Here is a 19463-nt window from a genome sequence, read left to right on the forward strand (position 1 = left end):
AAGGAAAGGGAGTAAGCCCTCAGGTGGGGCTCATTTTAAGTCTGGAATGAGGCATCCTCACCGCCTGCCTGGCTAAAATGCGCTTCTTAGCTAGTAGGAGAGACGTTTACAGAAGACTGCTGGAGTTGATTCGTCAGCAGATTGCTATTCGATGAAATTCTAATTAATTGTGACATTTGAAAGCTTTGACGTGTAAAAAAAAAAAATCCTGCTAGTGAGAATTGTTGATGGTGAGAATTAGGAGTGTGTTACCCTGACCAAAGATACGAAATCTCCCAACATCTTTAAAGATAGAATTGGGTCTCAGGTGTCTGGGATAACTTAAACGTGGGGGGTTGAATTGGGTCTCTTGATTCTATAATTATGTGTCCGCCAGTCAAATCAAATGATGGCAACTTTTAAGGACTGGTCCTTAAGGAACAGGAGGTAAAGTGTTAGAGAACTCCTCACACACAGCCCAAGCCACTACTCGGAGACTGTACTCAGAGGGGAAGTAACAGCCCGACGGTGTAGACCATTGGGGAAAAACAGCTGATGGGAAAAGTAGGTGTGTGGCCGTAAGATGTACTTTCTCGATGCTTTCTTTCCTGTTCGTTCTATCAAGCATAGCTGGTAATGGCAAAGTATCGTCTGAACATTTCACAGAAAGGCTTCTTTTAATTCACTGAAGTTTCAAGTAATTAATCTGAACAAAGAGAAGCTGCGGTCTGAGAGGTACACAAGTTAAATGGGTATACGTGTAAGGACATACAGAGTCATATCATGAGGCACAATTATGAGACTTAGATCATGAGAAACGAATGTGAATAACTCTACAGTATTTAAATTTTTGTATCCAGTTAAACTGGATTAAAAAAAATTTCCTCATTGTAAAATCTAGATATTCATTCTTTTTTTCCACACTGGTTATTATTTCCAGTTATATGGGGTGAAGGAAATTAAGACTACACCGATGTATACAGGCAAGTGACTACCTTAAATGGATGTGTAGTAGTTATCAAATTTTATTTGCAATGGTATTTCCATCGTTATTAATGCATTCCTTCATTCATGCATGCAACTAGCCTGCTCTGTGAACAACATGAATTTTATCCACCTCTTCTGAGCCATCCTATATGAAAAACAGGGTGCAGTCAAACTGGATTTTAATATTTGTCCTCTTTTTGCTTTGCTACCTCTTCAGTGTTGGTACAGTCAATCACGTGGGCAGTTTCCTCTCAAAACAGAGAGTCGTGTTTGACACAACTCCTAGAGACGCAGCCCTGCATTGGAGCCCCCGTAGCCTGGGCTTGTTGGACCCCCTTCCCGCTACTGTGTGGAGCTCAGCCATTCACATCCTTCTTTCCAGGTACACCGAAACCCACATCTTCAGGTACTCTTCGTCCCTCCCATCAGCACCCAAAGAAAACAAAACAAGCAAAACAAACAAAAAAACCAAACAAAACCCCGTTAGTCCTCTCATCTGGGAAACAATAGCTCAAGAAGTTTTGGTTAATCAGTGCGGTGGCCCAGGTCACACAGTTAGTAAATGGAAGAACCAGAACTTGCAGAACTGGAACACTGAGTTTGAGTCTAAATTCAGTATTCCTTCCACAAGCATAGGCCTTTCCCAGACGACGGGTCCATGGTGCCAAGCGTGTGCCTAAGAATTGCCTGTAGACTAAATATATAGTATGTCTCCCATAAATACACTGTGTTCTATTTTTCAAATGGTAAGTGTGGTGTTACTGAAATTAAAACTTCTTGTCTTTGTGTATTTTCTCTGTACATAGACAATTATTAGGTAGAGAGCTATGAGATATTAATAATAAAAAGACCTTATACTCAGCAATGCCTGGAACTTTATGCCACCAAAAAGTTTACTTTATGACTGACCCCTGCAGAGGTCAAGATATTTCACTCTTTCCTTTTCCCCCCAAACTTGCCACCTGTTTTCCAAACCCTTCCTTCCAATGGGATGAAGCTGTTTCTTGCCACCTTTGGAGACAAATGGCTGACTGACTTAGCACTTTAACAAATGAATTCACACGGAAGTGCAGATAGCTGACCAGCGAAAATACAGATATACAGTTTTTTCTGTGTATTTCAGAATATTTGATATTTTCCAATTTTGATAATGAGGAGGGAGTTGGAAAGAAAATGAGACCCAAGGGACGATCAAGTTCTCTTTGGCTTGGTTTTATGAGAGGACTGGTCTGGGCTGGCCCCGTTTATCTTTGTACACTTTGAGATATTCTTGTCCTGTGAGACTAGCCCTCAAGTACCTGGTGAGCTTGCCCAGGAGCCATAAGTAGTAATGTGTTGCTCTCCCAGCCTTCTCTCCACCCAGAAAGAAAGGGAGAGGCAAATGAGGTGAGGATGTAGATTCATCTAAGCGTATCTAGTCCCTGTCTTCCTAGACCAAAAAGAAATACAAGTCCGCCCCTTTTCAAGAGTTCAACTTACGCCACTCCCCTTTTATGAAACACCTACACTAGTATCTGTTTTATCTTCTGTAACTGGAAGAAATCTGAAGAGGATTTTCGCTTTTACAAAAGAAGGTGAAAATCTAAGATAGCATTCAGTGTTTGTTTTGCAGAGTGATGGTAGAGACAGCAGGCGCCTCCAGCAACAAGAGTGGCAACACCAAGCTCCTTCCCCAGGAACTACACTCAGCGTCTCAGCATCAAGCTGCCATAGCTTTGAACTGTGTGAGCATCTGTGCTCTATCTCTATTTATTTCGCACATTCTTAGCAAGATGTGTCCTAAGGTGCTTGCTTCTTCACTGTAAGCCATGTCGGCTTAGGAAAGGTTTCATAGGGATGCTCTACTTTCAGATGGGGCGGGGTGTTGCTGAACTTCTAAAGCACAGTGCGTAAAACCCTTCCCAAAGGGATAGTCTGATTATTACCTCCCAGGGTTATATATTTCCCCCAGTGGTTCCCTCTCGAAGATTTTGCCTTCAGGTTTCTCACCAAAGACCTGAAGACCGAGAGGCAGGAGGGCTATGTGCACTTCTACAGGACTGCCCTCCCTATGAAACATTTGTGAGCCTAGGTTGATACACCTTTCCCAACCAGCTCTGCTGCATTCAACAGCGGGTGAGTGGCACCCAGAGCCCCAGCCTCAGGTGCGTATGCCAAGTGTGAAGACGCGCCGAGTGACACCTTACAAACTGAGCTGGCTGAGGCCATTATCTGATGCGTATGACATGGTGGATTTTAAACCCCCCCCCCCCCCCCCCCCCGTCTAAGAGGGCTTAATGAGCATTAGTCTGTCGAATTTCAGAATTTCAAGCCCCCGCTCTTGTTTCTAAGGAGGACACACACTGTGCGTGCAATCAGAGAAAACCAGGCTGGGCTTTCGTCACCAGAAATGTAATGCCTTGAAGCCAAATGATGCAGTATTTTTAGTTTTAATTACTAGCTTGTTCTCCACTCCACCCCCTGCCCAACGACCTCCCTTGCCTTCTACCCAGAATCTTAATTCAGCCTCTTCCTCTCAGAAATCCAATTGGCTACATAGATCTTCATTACTCCCCAAAGCTCTCACTCTTCAGTAAAATAAAGGGAGGGGGAAAAAAATCAAAACCAATGAACCTATTTTACATATCTTCTCTTCCAGGGAAAAGATCTTAGCAATTTTCTAAGGGCTGGAGATAGGTCAGAGGTGTTAAAAAAAACACCCTACTTCCCCCAAAGAGGCAGTTTTTACTTCAAAAAGCAGCTGTGGTAAAAATCTCTCAAGAGTAGCCATCTGTTTATTTATAAATCTGTGCGTAGGGAAGCTTTATTTTCTCTTACGTGTTTTCAAGAACATGCCTCGTGTTTGGGTAAGAGGGGCCGGGGTTGCTGGCGGTGGACCAAAGACTGCTGGCTCCTTGGAGGGGGGATTGCAAGAGGCTTCCGGCGGTGACTGGGACTGGGGTGCCGGGGCTTAGTGGAGAACTGGCTGGAGGATGCTCAGGGCTTCGGCGTTTTTTCAGGTGCTAGCGTCGGGGGAAACAAGGAACAGCTGCTGTTCCTCCTCGGCCCCAGCAGATGGTAGTGTCAGCCCGGTCCTCGCCGCCAGCCCGCCCGCTCGCCCGCGCGGCGTGTCCCCTCCCCCCGCCCCCCTCCCAGCCTGCAGATGGCTTAATCAGGACTCGCCTTCCTCCCCCACCAGGTCCCCCCGGCCCCGCGCGTCTGGGCTAACGCTACGAGCGTGGAGCCAGGCAGTCAAGTGTTACTGCGTATAGCAGGTAGCCTGGCAACTGAGAGCATAATACCGAGCAGATGGTGTGCGCACGGCGTGATGGACATCACACACGACAGCCTGAGACAATCCAGGAATTCCCTGGTGACTCGAGGCCCTCTTTACACAAAATGAGTTCTCTCTCCATTGCCGTGTATCTCTGGGGTTATCTCCCTCCTCTCTCCGACTGACACTGAACTGGTTTCTTATTACCGACCTTGCTGCCAGCCCGAGGGGAGGGAGATTTCTCGTGTGGGTGGGGGAGGCCGTGGAAGGAAACGGAAGGGCCGGGAGATGGAGGAGGTGATGGGGGCGTTGGCGACCCGAGAGGGGAGGGACAGTGGCGTACCCCAGACCCAGGGGCGGAGTGTCCGAGAGGGTCAGCGTTCACCGTAACCCGGGCTGTACGAGGCCTGCGCGGTGAGGGCCGCGCCGGGGGGCGAGCCTGGGCTTAGTGTCTTTGCCATCGCATGGCTTACGAACAGCCTAAATGAAATTTAGGATTTTACTTAAAAAGCCCCCCTGGGGCGTAATTTAGCCTCTCGACTCGAGCGTATATGCTTACAAGTCCTTAGGGGACTCTAAGAAGTCAGGAGTGAGGCCCGTGCGCCCCTGCCGGGGCCGAAGATGCGTCTCCGCGCAGGCGTCCTTAACAAAGAAACCGACTAGGCGGTCTGGGCGCGGGCAGGGGCAGCGGAGGGAGGGCGTGCGGCGGCCGAGCCGCCCAGGGGCCCCGAGATCCTCGGCCAGCGCGCTGCTCCGCAACCTGGGAGGCCTCTGCGCGCTCCCCGGGGCGCATTTCACCTCCCCCTCCCCGCCACGTCGTGTGGGCCGGTCGCCGGCAAGGAAGTGGGAGCCGGAGGGCACTGGGGGGAGACAGGAGGGTAGTTCACGGTAGGAAGAAGTAAAATTAATACATAAACAAAAAGCATGTCCCAGCAGACAGACCTGTGCTTTTCACACACACTGAAGTGGATCAATTTAAAAAAAAAAAAAAAATCCAGCCCCAGGGGAATTTTGCCTAGATTCTATACAACAAGCCACTTCTCTGTCCAACCTCTCACCACTGTCAGGGGTCTTCTCCTGCAAAGGTACTGTTGAAGTTTTAAGTTTCAGAAGGAGGAAGTCTTTTCAAAGGTGGAAGCTGACGTTTCACGCAGAACCTCACACTTGTTGGGAAGTTCAGTACATTCATGTCAGAGAATCCGACACCCACTGCAGAGCCGGCTGGAGGCATCCGGCTGTGACAACCTGGGGCTCAGGGTGGTGAACTGGCTTCCTGAGGCTCAGGGGGCCATCTGACCTCTGGGTCTCAGTCCCCACCTCTTCAAACGGAAATCCTATCCATAGGACTCCTCCCTCGACAACGGAAACTTTGGAGATAAATAAGCTATAGAGGGAAAATGGCTAAGAAGGTGCTAAAACTTCTTCCAATTTAAGTGTGGGCTGTTGGGGAACCATGAGGGCTACATCAGGGGTTCTCAAAGCGTGGCTCCAGGACCAGCACCTGGGAGCTTGTTAGAAATGCAAATTCTCAGGCTCTGCTCCAAGCCTCCTGAACCAGAGTCTTTAGGAGGAATTTAACGTGCCCTTCGATAATTACCATGCCCCACGTTTTGAGACTCACTGGGCAAATAATCCTGGTTTATGGGCACTGACTGCAACCTGGGGTATCAGCGCTCTCTGTGATTAGATTGCAAACCCTGCACTTTCAAAAGCAAGTCAGAGTGCTGAGTTACTTAAGTTTCTATTGCCAATTCTTCTGCATTTGGAACAGAACTCTCTAATTTTCAGAGGGCTGTGCAGGCAATGTAAACTCAAGAATTCCGAAAGGAGCCTACGCCATGATTCTTCCAGAAAGGTCGGTGCTCCTGTAGCTCTGCTCTGGAGGCGCAGCCAAGAGCAAGGAAGGGGTGAAGCCAGTTAAACTCGCTCCCTTACTCAGGGAGGAAGCATCAAACATCACTAGACTTCCCGTCCCCTGGTCTGCTATAAGGTAGGAAAGCTATGATTTGAGGAAAGTCCCCTCTTCAAACAAGAAGAAGACCAGAAGCAACAGTGGAAGAAGACAACTAACACTTATGGGGCACCTACCGTATGCAAAACACTCAGGTCAGTGTGTTCTCCAGTGCACTTAAAACTCATTTTGCTGATTAAAAAGAATCCGAGTCTCTGAGACGTTAAATAACTTGCCTGATGTCCCACAGCTGATGGTGGTCTTTGGGATTCTGACTTTTCCACTGACCAGAACATGCATCTGGTCTAAATTGAGCAGACCACCCAAGAGGACTCTGGAGTAATGAGAAATGGGAAGGGGTGGGGGGGGAGTTGAATGGGCATAGAATAAAAAGGTAGACACTCTATTGGGATCAAAGGATGAAGCTGAAAGAGCACAAAAATATACATCATTTTTTATATGTTGCCTGATACCCCAAATTAGGATGCCTCTGTGGTATCAACTCTGACATTTAAAGAAAGGGCATAAGATTAGACCGTTCAACCAGAAATGGAAGGAAGAAACAAAATAAAATAAAACCTTAGAATTCTCTTTGAAGTTGATCGAGTGTCAGGGCAGAAACTTGGTTTCAGGATGGTGGCTCCTTTTACAGACTTTCTTTGTGCTTGTCCAGGATAATTTTTCAATGTGGGTTTGGAGAGTTGCTTGTAATAAATTCATAGCAGAGCCCCAATAGGCCCACCCCAAGATAATCTGCTTCTTCAGCAGATTATTGAAGAAATTTGGATTAAAAAAAGTGTTTTATGATGTGTAGTGGCTGTGTTGCCAAGACAGTTGAGGTTTGAGGCAGTTTACCGATTTAGGAAGCTTATCACAGACAGGGCAGTAACTTGGGGCCCAGTGCTAAGCCTGCTAAATGGGTTCAGGAGAGATCTTTGTTCGGCTTCTAAGAAGGAGCAGTTTACATTGGGGGAAGCCAACAGGCTTGGGTAGAAACTCAGCTCCATCGAGGGTCCAGTGACTGGCACGTAACACATAGCTTGTTATCACTGTGATTGCTATAACCTCTTGATTATGCAGCTTTAGAAAGTCAGGGTGAAGGAAGTGCAATGGCTCTGCTTCTAGCTTAATTCCTAAGATAATGAAGTCTAAGACTTTAAACTTGGTTTTCTTTCTAGATTCTCAGTGAGCAGGATGGATGGCATTCCTACCCAGATTTTTTTTTTTTGTGGTACATGGGCTTCTCACTGTTGTGGCCTCTCCCGTCGCGGAGCACAGGCTCCGGACGCGCAGGCTCAGCGGCCATGGCTCACGGGCCCAGCCGCTCCGCGGCATGGGGGATCTTCCCGGACCGGGGCACGAACCCGCGTCCCCTGCATCGGCAGGCGGACTCTCAACCACTGCGCCACCAGGGAAGTCCTCTAACCCAGACTTTTGACTCTTTAACAAATGCATGTTTTGCAGACTTTGCCCCCGATCACGGGGAAAATTTAAAAATATTCTCTAAAAGTATTTTAAAAAGGCAACATTCATTTTTAACACTCACAGGCAACCATGTTAATATTCTGGTGTGTCTCTGTGTTTCTTCTCAGCTCCCCACCCAGTGCAGTAATATATTTTCCATGCTCATGATCATGGTATATACATGAGTGTACCACTGTTTCTTACTAAGTAACATAGGAGAGGTAGAAAGTTCCAGCTTTCCAAATGCTTCTAAGCAGTAATTTTCTGGTAGGATATTACCTTATGGCAACATTCCTGCAAGGTCTTTAGGTTTCTGTTATAAGGCTCCCAGCATCAGCACAGAGCTAGGTCCACGGTTGCAACAGAATAAATATTTGCTGAACTGAACTAATGGTCTATGATGAATTGTAGCTTAGACCAAGATCAGGTATGACCAGAGAGGAGGAAAAAAGATAACCCTCATAATGGACTGCTTCTCCAGGCTACCGGAGCTTCTGCTGAAGATGAAAGAAAGGGTTAAGGTTGCTGGTCCAGAGTAAGATGGGAGAGTGCCGTCAGCCACAGGAAGGTCAGTTTTTCAAGGACTTACTTGGAGGTAAAAACAACAAAAATACCATTTGTCCTTATCAGTGCTTTGAACATAGTTACCATAGGTTCCTCCAGTGGAAACACAACTTTGAGAGTTATGCTTTTCCTCTGCCTTTGATGTAAATTATAGAGTCCTTCTGATCCCTTTGTTGTGATTAATTCCACCACCAAAGCAACTCTAAATTGGTTAGAAGTTCATTAGTGTGCAACAATAGGAGCTTGATTAAATAAATTATGGTACATCCATACCATGAATACTAGGCAGCCAATAAAAATCATGCCTTTTCAGATTATCTAATCAAATAAAAAAAAAGCTTACAATATACAGTGAAGAGGGGAAGAAAAAGCAGTTATTAGAACAGTAGCCATAGAACAATCATGTTAGGGGAGGATTTTAAGTGATTTTTATTTTCATGCTCTTTCAAATTTTCTATTATGAACATATTACTTCAAATAAATATTAAGTCTCATGCTCTAAAACTCTAAAGTCTTTAAATTGACAAAAAAAGAAAGAAAAGAAAAAGGGCCTATTTGCTTGGTTTCAAGGAGTCCACAGTTCTGATGTGGAGTGAGGATCCCTTAGTTCCTGAGCAGCTCATGGCATCTTTGAAGGGGAGGTGGCACAAGCCACATCTCTGGGCCTTCCACCAGGAAGCACCTGACTGTGCCTGGGGAGGGGACTGAAGGCTTCCCAGAGGAAGCGATGTCTTGGAATGGCTCAGGTAACCAAGAGGGGAAGGGGTTCCAGGGTGGAGGGACAGAATGATCAAAGACTTGAGTACGTCATACCCTGAAATTCCATTTCTAAGGACTCGTCTCCTGGAAATATTCACAGCTTTGTGCAAAGATTTATCTTGAATAGCGTGCATGGTTTTGAGTAGCAAAAAAAAGAAACACCTAAATGGCCAACATTTAGAGGATTCATTAAACGATAATACAACATCCCTGCCTCCACGAAAAAACCCCCAAAACCTCATTAAGATTATTTAGGCTCAACAGACCAGGAATGGAACGTAGCGAGTTTGAGAGGGGCTCAGGCTGTATCCAGGATCTGGACTATTTCCACCACTCACACTGTGGAGTGTGCAACAGACATCCTTAATGGGGTAGTTCTCCTGTCAAGACCTGGACATGGCATGAATGTGAACAAACTGGGTTTGGCTACAGATTCAGTAACTAGGCTAGCTTTTCGTTGCTTCAACACAGAGCCCCCAAGTGCCAGAGAAGGCTCCGAGGGGACTGACATCTTCCAAGAATCCCCTGATGCACCTGGCCAAGCGTCCCTTTGGGCCTCACCCTGCTCTCTGGGGTTTTTCTCCATTCTAGGCTCAAAATCACAGAGCAGGGTCAGAACCAGCCCAGCCTTTAGAGTTTAAGAACTTGCGAGATGAGTGAAAACCGCTGTTGACCTGTATAGGCAGTCTCCTCCACAGGGCTTAAGAAAACCCAGCCCAGGGGCTTGAGACCTGCCCCACAGAGGTGGATACCGCATCTGCCCGCATCCAAGTGACCACTGTCCCGACACGACTGCAAGTGGTTTGTCAGTGGCTCCAGGAACTAGGCTTTTTACCCATACGCCTGCTGCCTTTGTTTCCCCCTTGATTTAAAAATCGAGAGGGGGAAGAAGGAGTCTCAACTGTCTTCAGCCGAGCTGCTGGGAAATCTTTCCTCCCGAGCTACTGTTCCCCCATGCTGTACCTTTCTCTTTCATTGCCCCTTCCCCCGCTCCCCTTTCTGATGAAGTCATCACAGCCAAGACTGCATAACTGCTGCAGAGACCTATCCTGTGTTATAGTGGGAGTCTGGCCAAGGTTTCCGTTTACAGCCAAGAGCACCACCATGCTGCCCAATGGCGCTGTCTGCTGCAGCCACTACAAGACAGGAAGAAGGGAAGGAAGGCTTGGAGCTGGAGGGCTTGCTGTGCAGAGAAGGCTTGGGCACATCCTCCGTGCTCTCCATCAGCCTTGGGAGCGTGGCTCAGGGATGCTCCATCTGAATGCCTGGGAAGAGCCACTTCCCGCAAAGTGGTCCCCCTATTGCCCCTGGCCCCCAGGAGACGCTGCCGGAGGGAGGGTCTGTGTCAGCCTCCGCTGGTTTTCTCACGGTTGAACCTGTCTGTGGGCAAACCAGGTGTGATCACAGCGAGGCTCTGGAGGAGGACAGCCCTCGCCACAGCCCTGAGAGCAGAGCTAAGCCAGCCGTCGTGGTGGAGTTACGGGAGGCCATGAGAAAGGAGAAAAAATAGGAGGAACATTTAGAAATCTGGGGTTGGTGCTTTACACACTTAGAGATTTGGGCTGAGAACCAGGTTCTTAGAGTAAGCAAGTCTAGGACAGGGGCTCACACTGGGTCAGGGAGGGCCGATGGGCAGGTGGCGATGGGGGGCCACTGACCCCTAGGCCTTACGCCTTACGTCCACAATGGTCTTCCAGTTCAGATCATCAGATATATTCTTTTTTTTTTTTTTTTTTTTTCTTTTGGTTGCTGCGTGCAGCATGTGAGATCTTACTTCCCAGATCAGGGATCCAACCTGTGCCCCCTGCAGTGGAAGCATGGAGTCTTAACCACTGGACTGCCAGGGAAGTGTCCAAGATCCTTAGATATATTCTTCACACAAGGTTTTACAGGGGGTCACTGAGAAACCCTGATATGATTGAAAGGTACCTCCTATTTTATGGCTTAAGTTGTGTCCTGTAACTAGATCACACTGCTCTAAGTCCATTATGAATTAATATTCTTTGTTAAGTCCTGTGTTTATCTTGTGAATGATATAATTACACCAGACTGCGTTTTTTTAAAAATAAACTTTGCTTTCTTTTTTTTTTAAATAACTTTTTTTTAAAAAAAAGATACAAAAGACACCAAATAGCCAAAGCGTCTAGAGGGAAAAGAACAGAGCTGGAGGAATCAGACTCCCTGACTTCAGACTATATTACAAAGCTACAGTAATCAAGACAACATGGTACTGGCACAAGAACAGAAATATAGATCAATGGAACAGGATAGAAAGCCCAGAGGTAAACCCACGCACCTATGGTCAACTAATCTGTGACAAAGGAGGCAAGGATATACAGTAGAGAAAAGGCAGTCTCTTCAATAAGTGGTGCTGGGAAAACTGGACAGATACATATAAAAGAATGAAATTAGAACACTCCCTAACACCATACACAAAAATAAACTCAAAATGGATTAGAGACCTAAATGTAAGACCGGACACTATAAAACTCTTGGAGGAAAACATAGGAAGAACACTCTTTGACATAAATCACAGCAAGATCTTTTTTGATCCACCTCCTAGAGTAATGGAAATAAAAACAAAAATAAACAAATGGGACCGAATGAAACTTCAAATCTTTTGCACAGCAAAGGAAACTACAAACAAGATGAAAAGACACCCCTAAGAATGGGAGAAAATATTTGCAAATGAATGAACGGACAAAGGATTAATCTCTAAAATATATAAACAGCTCATGCAGCTCAATATTAAAAAAACAAACAACCCAATCCAAAAATGGGCAGAAGACCTAAATAGACATTTCCAAAGAAGACATAGAGATGGCCAAGAGGCACATGAAAAGCTGCTCAACATCACTAATTATTAGAGAAATGCAAATCAAAACTACAATGAGGTATCACCTCACACCAGTTAGAATGGGCATCATCAGAAAATCTACAAACAACACATGCTGGAGAGGGTGTGGAGAAAAGGGAACCCTCTTGCACTGTTGGTGGGAATGTAAATCGATACAGCCACTATGGAGAACAGTATGGAGGTTCCTTAAAAAACTAAAAATAGAATTACCATATCACCCAGCAATCCCGCTACTGGGAATATACCCAGAGAAAACCATAATTCAAAAGGACACATGCACCCCAATGTTCACTGCAGCAGTATTTACAATAGCCAGGTCATGGAAGCAACCTAAATGCCCACTGACAGACGAATGAATAAAGAGGATGTGGTACATATATACAATGGAATATTACTCAGCCATAAAAAGGAACGAAATTGGGTCATTTGTTGAGACGTGGATGGATCTCGAGACTGTCATACAGAGTCAAGTAAGTCAGAAAGAGAACAACAAATACCGTATATTAACGCATATACGTGGAACCTAGAAAAATGGTACAGATGAACCGGTTTGCAGGACAGAAATTGAAACACAGATGTAGAGAACAAATGTATGGACACCAAAGGGGGAAAGTGGTGGTGGGATGAATTGAGAGATTGGGGTTGATATGTATACACTGATGTGTATAAAATGGACGACTAATAAGAACCTGCTGTATAAAAATATAAAATTCAAAAATTCAAAAAAAAAAAAGAAAACATATGAGATGCCTCTGCTGCTGTAAAAAAAAAAACCAACCTTATTGGCATTTCTTCCGTTTGTAAATACACCTGGTGACTTTAAGAAACAAAAGTGGTCCAGGTCTTTTGTTAACTTTGAGAAGAGTTGGGGACAAACTGGGATAAAAATAGCCTTAGAAGAAGTATGGGCCTCAAAGGGACTTTCCTCCATCACAGTGAACACAGCTACACACACACACACACACACACACACACTCACACACACACACAGTAACCTAGATAAAGGAAGCTGGAAGCAATTAGAAACCATCCTTTCCACAGATCTTAAACTTTTCACTCATTTTACCAAAACTTCTCTCAGGTAGCGTGATTCAACAGTGCTTGGCATATAGCAAGTGCTCATAAATGTTTGCAATCATTATCATCAATATTAATAATAATGAGGAATTAGAAACTTTAGGCCGGGCCTATATGTTCAGCTCACATTCTGTTCTTTCTTAATGGTCAGATCAGTTCCTCAGCCTTCCGGAGAAAAAAAATCCCTGTTCACAAATGACCACCTTTCGCTTAGGATAAAAATTAATTGGTAACTAAATATGGAACTAGACCCTGGAATGAGGGTGAAGTTCACGTGAAACTTTCATTTTCGTGAGGAATAAATCCATTCGTGTTGGCAACAGCAATAGAGGCCTTCTAAGATAGGGGTTATGGGCCACATATCTTTTGCCCCACATCCCCTCTAAAAGCCTAAGTATTTTTGCTTAAACATCTGGAAGGTATCACCAGTTTCCTATTCCTTTCTACCAGAAGCTAAAGCCTGGTCTGACCCCCTTACCATAATGTCATCACAAATGCCCACCCCTCCCCACCTTTCCCCAAAGTTTCTTGTGTTAATTCTTCCTCTAGTTTAGCCAGCTTAATACCCCCTCTGCTTTGCTTCCCAGATCCGGTCACCTCCTTTACAACGTACAAGTGATTCATGTACACACTTCACCTAAACCTGCACAGCTCCTTTAAGAGCTTCCACAACTGCATCTTCTCTCCAAGTTGACTGCTCCTAGGAGATTAAAATCAGAACAGGAGGGTCAGGCTGATTGATGCTGGAGTAGGACCAGCAGATCTAACCTGCTGCTCAGGGTATCTATCAACCTGGGAAAGCTTCCCCAGCCTTGAGGAGCCTATTTCTGCACGCATTTTACCTTTTGGCCATTTCTCTAATACACGCTTAGTTTCTTTTACGTTGGTCCAACTAATTTGCTTTACTTCCTCCTCTTTATCCTCCCCCTATCTTCATAGAGAATTTCTCAATCAGAAATGATGAAATCCTTCCAAGTCAACCAAACCTTTTCTGGAAGCTGAGATGGAGTATAAATGGCTGGAAGCCTTTATATACAGGGGTGGGGATGACGAACCTCTGAATTCAACTTTAAGTCTGTCTCACGTCCCCATCATGTGACACACAGGAAAAGCCAGCGAGAGTAAGATTTCCTTCTTTATTTACCTTAGGTTCTCATTACTGAAGTTTACTTTTTATGTAAGGCCCAGTGAACACTACCTCTTAATTCATATTTAGAAGCATGTAAAACAGGCTGACAAGGCCGATCTTTCATTCCTTTTTGGATATAGTCGTAGAGAATTTCCCAGCAAAGAAGGAAGCCACTGAGTCCCCATTAGCCAGTAAACATAAGCCCTCAGGAGTGGATGTCCATGTACAGTCTTCCCTGTGTATCTTCAGGGGGTACCAGGACCCCGCTGTGGATACCCATATCTGCGGATACCCATATCCACGGATCCTCAAGTCCCTTATATAAAAAGGCGTATTTGCATATAACCTATGCACACCCTCCTGTATACTTTAAATCATCTCTAGATGACTTATAATACCTAATACAATGTAAATGCTATGTAAATAGTTGTAAATACAATGTAAGTACTATGTCAATAGTTGTCAGGCGCAGCAAATTCAGGTTTTGCTTTTTGGAATTTCTGGAATTTTTTTTCTGAATATTTCTGATCTGTGGTTGGTTGAATCTGCAGATTCGGACCCCGTGGATTTGGAGGGCTGACTATACAGAATGCTGAAAGATATCTCACAACATGGAGGGGTCATCCCCTGCCACAGGGCCCAGCCACGTCACCACGGAAATACCTGGGGCTGTTGCTGTGTCCCCCTCGCTCTTAGCATGTCCCAGAGGCTCACTGGGGACAGGGCCCCAATATATTCCATAGTCAGATGCACAAACACCCTGGGTAGGAAGCTAGAGAGGTCTGGAATACTCTGATTCACTTCCTGCTAAGGGACTCAGATACGGAAGGGTGACGAGGTCAGTAAGATATATTGCCAAGGCTGCTAAACTAACGGATGTTCAGGGATCTGGTTCAAGAACGTGGAGCCTTATGCCTGTCACTGGACAGCGTGGCACAACCCGGAGTGCCATTTTCAGTTCAATTTCCAGGTCTCAGAATTGATTAGTCCTAGAGCATCCTCGGCCACAGGTAAAACCAACAAACCAACCAACAGAACAAAAAAGCAAACAACTGACTTGTTTAATCAAATACCAAAAATCCATGGGCATGGGTTGCGTTTACAACTTCCCTTTGATTTTATGTGCAGTAGAATACTACAGTTCCATGGCCAAAATGGAAACCCACCCAGAAAACAAGCACGCACCACACACCCTCCGCCCGTAGTTGGAGCTCTAGAACATCATGTGCGGAATGCATAATTTGCCATTAAAGTTTTCTTTCAATTCAGATATAAAATCCCACTTTTAAAAAAGTTTTGATTGCTCCAGGAGTCCACAGGGCCCTCCAGCACCCCAGCACAATGGCAGGTGTTATGGGTGGAATCTAAGAGAAGGGCAGCCGTGGCCTCGGTGCTGGAGGGATACTAAAGTCGCAGAGGAGAGACAAAGTTCCCCTTCATTGAAAAGCTCAAGGATGATCCCAGCCTGTCAAGGGTTAGACTGTGGCATGTGCCCTGGTTCCACAGGATTTCCACAAAGCCCTCCTGGTCAGACCTGGGATGGTCAATTACACAGTGGAAAGGGGGTGGAAGGGGACACAGGACACAGGGGTTCTAGGGATTGTTTGACCCAGGGAAAGTCACTGAACATCTCTGAGCTTCATATTCTCCTTTATCAAATGAGGACACCTGCTCAGGTGAGCTCTCAGGGTCTATCTGCCCTAAAATTCTCTGGGAGGAGCTTTAAGGATAAGGGGGGGACTTGACTGGGAGCCTCGATGTTAGTGTAGATTTGGATTTGAGGGAGCAGAGAAGGAGGGAGGAGTAGCCACGGGCAAGGAGGGAGGTGGCCGCACTCAGGCCCCAGCCGAGGTGTGTGCTGGGACGTGAGGGAGAAAAGCCTCGAGGGGCAGGGTGGGTCTGACCACGGACAGGTCTGAGTGCGGTACAGACATGTGACCCAACCAACAGCCAGGTGCCACAGTAGGCTCTTAGAGGAACTAAAACGATAAAAGCAGGTAAGGCAGAGATCAGAATGGGGCTGCATCAGAAGGAAGAAAGTGGGGAGGCAGGGTTGGGAGAAATCCATCCAGGACCTGAAGGGGAGGCGGCCGAGAGAGACTTTGTTACTGACAGTGGGAACTGAAGAGTAAAGAGTCAAATTTAACTGCAAGGTCTGTTTCGACAAGAATAAGAATTCACACGCTCTTTGCTGAATGCAGATGTCTGGGGTCACTCCCTGGTCCACTGGCTCCCACCTCCTCCTGTTCACTCCGAGACCTTTCTCTCACTTGGCCCTCATGTGGCTACTGGAAATCTGGCAGAGAGAGAGATCCCTGCTTAAAATTTGAGTGGCTGTATCAATTTACATTCCCACAAACAATGCATGAGGATTCCCTTTTCTCCACACCCTCTCCAGCATTTACTGTTTGTAGATTTTTTGATGATGGCCATTCTGACCAGTGTGAGGGAAATTGATAACAGCCACTATGGAGAACAGTATGGAGGTTCCTTAAAAAACTGAAAACAGAACTACCATATGACCCAGCAATCCCACTATTGGGCATATACCCAAAGAAAACCATAATTCAAAAAGACACATGCACCCCAATGTTCATTGCGGCACTATTTACGACAGCCGGGACATGGAAGCAACCTAAATGTCCATCAACAGAGGAATAGATAAAAAAGATATGGTACATATATATACAATGGAATATTACTCAGCCATAAAAAGGAACAAAATTGGGTCATTTGTAGAGACATGGATGGACCTAGAGACTGTCATACAGAGTGAATTAAGTCAGAAAGAGAAAAACAAATATCGTATATTAACGCATATATGTGGAACCTAGAAAAATGGTATAGATGAACCGGTTTGCAGGGCAGACATTGAAACACAGATGTAGAGAATAAACATATGGACGCCAAGGGGGGAAAGTGGTGGTGGGATGAATTGGGAGATTGGGGTTGACATGTATACACTGATGTGTATAAAATGGATGACTAATAAGAACCTGTTGTATAAAAAAATAAAAATCTATTTAAAAACAAAACTGAATGTAAATCATTCCACAAGGAACATTCACTTCCTTGTTCCCCCGACTTTTTAAAAACTGACTTTATTTACATCTGAATTCAGTACAGGGTATTTTAAACATAGCACCTGGCTTTTAACCAGGAGTAGGATGGTAGGTGTATACCTTCAATATTTTCAAAGCCCTGACAATATATCCTGGGGATGAAAATGCCAAACAATAACAGGAAATATGCCCAAAACTACTTGGAGAAGAAGAAACCTTTTCATTTTTGTGCTTCCTTACCTGGTTCCTCCAACTTTCTATTTCCTGCTAAGTGTTTCACTTAACTTTTTTAAGAAGGCCTGATGAAGAATAATGAAAGTTAGAATAATAATGAAATGATAATAATGAAACCCAATTTCATTAACCCAATTAAAGGGTTTTAATGACAAGTAGAATTCATAACAAATATGATAACTAAGTATTTCCACCAAGGCCGTTAGTGGGTTTATACTCTCTGATGGATTTTTTATTTTTATTTATTTTTTATTTTTTTGGCTGTGCCACACAGCTTGAGGGATATTAGTTCCCCAATCAGGGATCGAACCCAGGCACTGTCAGTGAAAGCGCTGAGTCCTAACCACTGGACCGCCAGAGAAGTCCCTCTAACAGATTTTTTTAGAAGTCAGCAAATCACTGAGTCTTCATGCTAACCGTTGTTTGCAACAGAAGTGGTGTGATATATTTTCAGAAGGTAGTTAATGTTGTATCTATTCCACTGATCTTCTAAATCTCAACTGGAGATGGGAGTAAAAATAATTTCTAGTAAAATAGTTAATCTCTAAGAATCCAGTCCGGCCATTGCAAATTTATGATTGAAGAATACGTTGGTGGCTCCAGGTGAAAACATGCTTTATTCTCAGCAACTTGGAAACTAGGTGTCTCCTCTGAACAAATGAAAAATCTCCTTCTTGCACATCTTCCTACCCGGTATTGAGAGAACGCTGAGGAGAAGCAGGCGCTCTGGTCTACAGCGCTCTGAAATCTCCACGGGGCTCTGGAAAACGCACTGCTGCTACCTATTTGTTCTGTCTTCTAATCTGAGGGCGGGGCCGCAAATCTCCCCAGCTGCCTCTCCTGCTCGCTCTCGCTGGGCCCCTCGTTGCCCTGGTCTTTCCCACAGTGTCTGAAGGAACAAGATTCCTCTGACGCCTGACACCGGACCTCTACAAGCAGCCCATTTGTTTTTCTTTCGCCTGCCCCTCCCCCTGCCCTCTCCCTTTCTATTATAGCAGATTCTTTCTGTGCATCCACCAAAAGTAATGTGTCAAACTATGATTATGTTTTCTTTCATTAAACAACTAGAAGAGAGACAGATTGCTTTCCTTCCTTTGACCAGGTAAAGGTAATAAAAGGCCCAGGGAAAGCAGAGGTGGGAGGGGCTTGCTGCGGTCTGCGGTCCTGGGCTAGGCCAGCTCTTGTCGGGGGTTCATCTGAAGGAATTCGGGGCCACCCGTTCCCAATTTTACTCAGTGGCCAAAGGCCAGCTGCAGCAGGCTCTCACGGTGTCTGCATTCTGAACAGCTGAGTCTGTGCAGCCTGCAGCCCTTTTGGCTTGTGTTCTGGGGAGAAGCAAAAGGGGTGAAAATAGAGGGAGGCCCTGCCCTCCAGATGTGCAGGGAAATCAGTACTTAAAATATCGTTTCTGTAGGATGGGTTGCTTTTGAAGGGAGTTAGTAGGTGGGGAAAAAAAAAATCCATTGAAACCCTTAACACTTACTACCAAATCCATACTATCTACACTGCTGAGAAAGGAAATATAACTTGGGAATTTGTGTGTTGAGGAGAAGGGTAGAGAGCTTAGGGAAATTTTCTCTCCTTTTACACAGGGATTTTTCCTTCAAGTGTCTCTATCCCTTCAGAATTAGAGAATGAATTTGGGGGGGAAGAACTTTAAAAATTCTGGTAGGCTAGTTTTCCCTGCAGACATGATTTTCCCATGACACCTGTTAGGTGCATCAGGAATGCACGTGTAGAGCTTGGCGGGCCTCTGATGAGGACTCACAGTAACACCGGCCTGCGGTGCCTCAACTTCCCTCCACTCATGGGCTCTCTGTAAGAGTGCCTCCAGCCCTTTATTTTGTTTTATGTTTTTTGCGGTACGCGGGCCTCTCACTGTTGTGGCCTCTCCCGTTGCGGAGCACAGGCTCCGGACGCGCAGGCTCAGCGGCCATGGCTCACGGGCCCAGCCGCTCCGCGGCATGTGGGATCTTCCCGGACCAGGGCACGAACCCATGTCCCCTGCATCGGCAGGCGGACTCTCAACCACTGCGCCACCAGGGAAGCTCCTCCAGCCCTTTAAATTGTCAGGGGGCTCATTGAGAGGGAGTCCTTGGGAATTGAGACTCAGATCACTTGGGCCACTTCCTAGGTTGGGGTTCTGG

At 45.6% G+C, this 19463-nt stretch overlaps 1 protein-coding gene across 1 annotated transcript in view; it reads right to left on the reverse strand.

Annotated features, from left to right (window-relative positions):
- MAML3 (mastermind like transcriptional coactivator 3) overlaps positions 1 to 19463 on the reverse strand; it is a 429833-nt gene that overhangs the window by 12850 nt on the left and 397520 nt on the right. The window lies entirely within an intron of this gene.

The sequence above is a fragment of the Monodon monoceros genome, unplaced genomic scaffold (genome assembly GCF_005190385.1).
Source record: "Monodon monoceros isolate NGI ecotype Baffin Bay Population unplaced genomic scaffold, NGI_Narwhal_1 Super_Scaffold_20, whole genome shotgun sequence".
Lineage (NCBI taxonomy): Eukaryota > Metazoa > Chordata > Mammalia > Artiodactyla > Monodontidae > Monodon > Monodon monoceros.